We start from the raw sequence: 6,540 nt of genomic DNA, 5'->3' as shown, positions 1-6,540 counted from the left end.
AGTTTAAATGTTATTTTTTATTAGCAGTGACTGTCCAATTATATTGCTGCTTGATTGAAAACTTAAACTAGTCTGATCTATTAGATGTCTCATTTCTGTATTTCTGCAATTAATGGTTCACTAAAATGCATTCAGTTTAATGTTGTGTTTGAATTTACAAGGTTTCCTCTGTGGTATGTGCTTTTTCTCTCTTTATCTTTTTCTCTTTCTATCCCTTTTATTTCCTTTTCTATCTCTATCACTCTTTCTAACTTCTTCTTTTCCCATCTTTCTTTTAACATCTCTCTCTCTATGTCTGTCTTTTTGTCTGTCTCTTTTTCTATCCTCTCATTTTTAAATCTCTTTCTTGCTCACTTTCTCCTCATTCACCCACTTAATTGTGTGAATGTAAAGGAAATCTCTCCTCTTCTTCTGACTCCTCATTCACCCACTCGCTCCTGTCAATGCAGATTAGGAAATCATTTACTAGAACTGCCTTGCTGGAAACATGATCTTCACTCCCATTTCCCAACGTGGTGCACTTTATCCTTAGAACTGCACTCTTCCTTGTTTTTATGACTTGAACCTTGAAACGTAAATGAATTACAATTAAATATACTTTATTAGTCAGCATATTTCAATAGCATTAGTTCAGTACTTGAATGTTGGCCTGATCTTTGTTACTGTTACATTTCATTTCTGTTTAAACATATCAACAGTTTGCTAAGGAAATGTAAGCTTAGATCAGGATTTTTATAGGTGGTTTATAAAATACCAATTTATAGTATTTGTACCTTGGCCCATTTGATTTCAACTAAATTGGAAAATTTCTTCATTATACAAATAGCTCTTCCAAGTCTTTTATGGGAAGATTTATTTTTCGTGATCATATGTTAACACAATGCTTCATGCCACTAATGCTCATAATCCACAACAAAACATTATGGCCCAGATTTTGCTGGAGCGGGGCATCTTGCAGCATGCCCTGTTAGTTAGACTTGTTCGTGCACATTTAGGTTTCAAAAATTTTTGCCCACAAAGTTGCTGGAAGTGTGAGCTGATAACGGGGCAGCGAGGGCCACGAGGCATCTGGGACCTTGGTGAACAACTGGACCAATAGTGTCTCTCCTTAACCAATGAGATTAAAGGATTGAGAGATAAACAGAGGAAGGACTGAGAAGGAGGGTGAATTAGAGTGGGTGAATTCAATGTCAAATCAGGTACAGATTGAGAAATAAAGAGAGGGAAAAAAAAGATTGGATTAAGAGAGTGAGAAAAAAGCGACAGAAAGGAAAAGTAAGAAAAAAAATGTAAAAATTTAAAATTTGACATTTTTAAAATCTCTTAAACTAATTCACAACCTGAAGGAATGAGACTCCACACTTATAAATGTTCACTTTCTGGGCAAGAGAACTTGATTGGCGGTCATTAACAATTATTACGTTGTTAAGAGGGTACTTACCCTGTTAATTACAAGACTTAACTTTCTGCAGTGAGTTTAATGGCTAATTAATGTGCAAATGCAGCGACTTCATGAAACTCACAGGAAGGTTAAGTGTGAGATGCCGTTTTCGCGAAGCTAACAGACAGCGCAAATTAGCCAGCAACTTGTGGTGATTCACAATTCACGGGGTATCTCTTCCTCACTACCAGTGGCCCATGATGTTAGTTTCTCTCCCAAAGGGTTGAAGCAAGGTTATTGCATTGTACTACACACTGCTAGGAAGGGGATTGGGAACACACAAATTGCCATTAGTGCTGAATGGTAAATGCTGGTAACAAACTTTCAGTGTTGTACATGCCTTAGTCCAGCTATGCTGATAAAAGTAAACTTGGAAGTGCTATACTGGAAAATTATTATACTGCACTAAAAATAAACGCAGGGCAGAAATTCTGCATGGCCTTTGTGCTGTTGGCTCAGCCAGTGTGTAAAGATTTGTTTGAAGTCTGGCTGCTTTCTGAGACCTCTGATAATAATACTGTGGCAATGTGAAGTAATACTGTGGCAATATGAAGTAATACTGTGGCATTGTGAAGTAATACTGTGGCAATATGAAGTAATACTGTGGCAATGTCAAGTAATACTGTGGCAATGTCAAGTAATACTGTGGCATTGTGAAGTAATACTGTGGCATTGTGAAGTAATACTGTGGCAATGTCAAGTAATACTGTGGCTATGTGAAGTGTGCTGGAAGAACATTAAATTTGAATGAAAATAATCATCCAGTAGCACTAAAATCCACTTAGGAATAGAATACATTTTTAGCACTTCAGGGATGCTACTGTTGACACAAGTAGTAAAAATCAAATCCTGCCTATGGTATGTGTAGCAGATGACTGACATGCAGGAATGATAGTCCTGTTGCTAAGCAATTAGAAGCTGAAAATGTGAATAACTGGGGAACACTTCATTCTTTGATTGAAATTACATATTGAAGTGTTCTGTCTCAATTGGGAATTGTGTATAATGACAGTAACTGGTTTGGTACATTGACATTCCATTCTTAAACCGGATATGTATGTTTATCGGCAGTCAATTATATCCCATCTGACAATGGCTTTTGGAAAGCAATAACCCATATTAAATGACTTGATCAAATGTTTTGACAGATTTGATCAAATGTGACAGGTCCATGGAGTCCCCATATGCACAAGCCTTTGTCGTTCTGCAATTTTAATTTCTTGAGGGCTCTGACCTTAATATCCAGCCTTAGAACCATGCCAAATAATCTATTTGTAATGAGGTAGAAGTCAAGGGCAGAGCTGAATAAATCCTCTTCGGTTAAAGTCCACGAAAAAGTAATAGTTGTCATCTGAACTGTAAACGGCAGCGATGTTTGCATAGCTGAACTGTGTTTTTTGGCATTCTGTGACCAGGCAATTACAAAGTTAGATGGTGTAGAGGAAAATTGAAGCCAGTGTTTCTGCAAAATTTACTGAGTGCACCATGAATTTATTTGGTTAGCAATTAACACAGCAAAACTGAGTTTCTGGTCATCTTCCAAAAAGTTCAAAGTAATTACATATATCTGTGATAGTTCATTCATAGTACGAACCTGTTGCCAATTTAACTGCTAAAACAGCGCCAGATTTACACTGTAGAGATAGTGACACTGTTAGTTGCAATTTCAGGTACTGTGGTGTAGGCTTCTGGGTGTTACAGGATCATGATTTCTGTATTGTCGGTATGGGGCTAGAAAAGTGGCGCTTGCATTGAGACCCTGCGGGGATTTTGAACTGGCCCCACCCCCCAAACGGGCGGGAAAGTGACGGGTGAGTAAATTAAAATTTCCCAAATCTGAATCCCGACCCCAACCTGCCTCCAATGTGTCCACTTCCAGTTTTAATGGAGGCGGGTTTGGGTGTGGCTGAGTAACCCACTCTCGAGAGGCGGATTCGTCATTATAATATGTTAGTACTGCATGAGCAAATATTTCCTCCATCTAAATATTGGTAAGACCGAAGCCATTGTCTTCGGACCCTAACACAAACTCCGTTCCCTAGCTACCAACACCATCCCTCTCCCTGATGGAGGGGATGTCCCCTCTGGCCACTGAGAGGCTGATCCAGACCATTCGTGAGCTTGTGATCCTGTTTGACCCTGAGATGAGCTTCCGACCACATATCTGCTTCATCACCAAGACCACCTACTTCCAGCTCCGTAACATCATGCATCTCCGCTCCTGCCTTAGCTCATCTGTTGCTGAAACACTCATCCATGCCTTTGCTACCTCTAGACTTGACTATTCTAATGCTCTCCTGAGTCCATCCAAAACTCTGCATCCCGTATCCTAAATTGCACCAAGTCCCATTCATCCATCACCCCTGGGCTCGCTGACCTACATTGAGTCCTGGTCCGGGAACACCTCGATTTTAAAATTCTCATCCTTGTTTTCAATTCCCTTCATGGCCTCGTCCCTCCCTATTTCTGTAACGTCCTTCAGCCCTACAACCCTCCGAGATCTCTGCGCTCCTCCAATTCTTGCCTCTTGCGAATCCCCGATTTTAATCGCTCCACCATTGGCGGCCATGCCTTCAGCTGCCTGTCCTAATATCTCCTTATGTGGCTCGGTGTCAAATTCTGTTTGATAATCACTCCTGTGAAGCGCCGTGGGACGTTTTACTACGTTAAAGGTGCTATATAAATGCTTGTTGTTGTTGTTGTTGTTGTTGTTGATGATGATGATGATGATGATGATGATGATGATGGTCCTTTCATGAGATTTTGGCAGTGATTTGAAATTAATGCCTCCTGCACGAGTTTCCCGAGACCCGAGACTCGGGAAACTTGGCAGTAAAACGGAGGTGAGAATGAACGGCAATTCATGGGCAGGTGTCCTGATATGAATAAAGGCTCAGTGCTCACAGCTGCTTTCTTAGTTCCCTCTGATAAATGATTTGGTGCAAGTTATTGTTATGACAGGCGTATTGGTAAAGTTTGGAGGTGTTCACACAGAGAACATCAGGATGGATGGTCCCATGGTTTGCTTTAGATTGGACTTCGGATGAGGAAGGCAGTCACCAAACATAGCAGCAAGGTCGTGCTATGGTGGGACCTGCAGGTGGACAACAGAAAGGTAGACAACAGAAAGGTGGACAACAGAAAGGTGGACAACAGAGAGGGGAGCAACAGAGAGGGAAGCAATAGAGTGGCTGAGTTCGCAGGAGGCATTACTCACCTAACAGAGTGTACAGACAGAGGCTCAGCTTCCTTGACCCCTCTGAACAGCAGTGATTCCAGAGGCTCAGATTGTCACATCAGGTGGTCGCAGACATGTGTAGCCTCCGAGAAGAAGAGTTGCTCCCTGCTGGACCTGGTGGCCATGGATTACCAGTGGCTGTGAAAGTCACTACTGCCCTCAACTTTTTTGCCTCTGGATCCTTGCAGGGCAATACCGGAGACTTAGCAAGGGTCTCCCAGTTGGCTTTAGTTAGTTTAGGGCTGCGAGTTATGTAAATTTCCCCTGCGACGACAATAGCCAGAATGAGCAGGCACTCAGATTCACGTCTGCAGCTGCAGCCCATAGGTACGGGGTGCCATTGATTGCACACGTGGCAACCCGAGCACCACCAGATCAATCAGGAGTATTCATCAACCACAAGGGATTTCATTCCATCAATGATCAGCTGGTGTGCAACCACAAGAAAAGGTTCGTGCAGGTCTGCACCAGATTCCCCGGGAGCTGCCAAGAAGCTTTCATCCTGCATCAGTCCAACATCCCCGACCTGTTCGTACAACCATCCTCAAGGGGTGTCTGCTAGGCGACAAAGGATACTCTTCAAACCTGGCTGATGACACCTCTAAGTATCCCTACCAATGAACTCCAAGAGTGGTATAACGACAGCCATATATCAATCAGATGTGTCATCAAGCCAGCCATCGGCATGCTTAAGATACACTTCAGATGCCTGGACAGGTCTGGAGGTGCTCTTCAGTACTCACCAGCAAGGGTCTCTAGAATAATCGTGATGTACTGTGTTCTGCACAACATTGCACAGCAGCGAGGATTAGAGTTGGAAGAGGAACAAGCCGCTCAACACTCATCATCTGATGACAATTCCACTGAAGTGGAGGAGGACAAGGAGGAGGAAGGGGAGGAAGATGAAAATAGGGCACCCAATGCCAGACCAGTCTCACACATTGCTGCTCAGGATGCCAGGGATGCCCCAACCAACTGAAAGGGTGAGTTGACACCTGACACGCAAGAATAGGCAATACGGGAACATGGTGCAAATTAATAAATTTTATGTGAGGTCATAAAAAAAAGGAAACTTAATAATGTAACATTTTCACAAACACCCATGTGTATTCCCTTGGTGAACGACAATGTTTTTCTCTTCCTTTGCCTATCGCTTCTACGTGTGGCTTCAGCAGAGACAGAGAGGCAGGCTGTTCAGATCCCCGCTTTGGCTGCTGAGATGCTGTTGGCCAACGAACTCTGGGTGTTGCAGCCCATGAGGGCCCTGGTAAAGACTGCTCCACCTGCATCTGTTCAGGGACAGACTCGGCCATCGAGAGAGGAGGCAGCATGTCGGATACTGGTTTGGTGGGGGGAGGGGTGGTGGTGGGGGGATTGGGGGTGCAATGGTTGAGAGGTGGGAGCGCCTTGAGTGGAGTTCCCACTTCCATGTCTCCTTTCACATCATCCCTCTCCGGGGCCAGCGGCACATCACTCCAACCACCCTGCGGGGGAGTAACTTCGTGCAGATCAGTGACGCATTGTAAGACCATGGCTAAGGAATCTGTTATCCTGTTTAAGGTGGCAGACATGTTGGCATCCAAAGTCGGCACAGCTGTGGTCATGGCCTGCATGGACTGATTTGATTGCCATGATTGAAATTCCACAGAAGAGGCCACTCTATCCATGGAAGACATTCTCGCAATGGCCTGGGACATCAATCCACAAATGTTTCAGCTAGACTCCTCCATCCTCTCTGCTATTGTGAACAGTGTGCATGGCACAACTGCCAGTACCTCGCAAATTTGCTACTGCCCCTCTGTGATTCTCCTTTCTATCGATGGCCCCCGAGGTTCAGCATCTGTGTTTAGCTAAGCAGAGC

This window comes from Heptranchias perlo, chromosome 13 (assembly GCF_035084215.1).
Source record: "Heptranchias perlo isolate sHepPer1 chromosome 13, sHepPer1.hap1, whole genome shotgun sequence".
NCBI lineage: Eukaryota > Metazoa > Chordata > Chondrichthyes > Hexanchiformes > Hexanchidae > Heptranchias > Heptranchias perlo.
Note: the sequence above shows the minus strand (reverse complement) of the source record.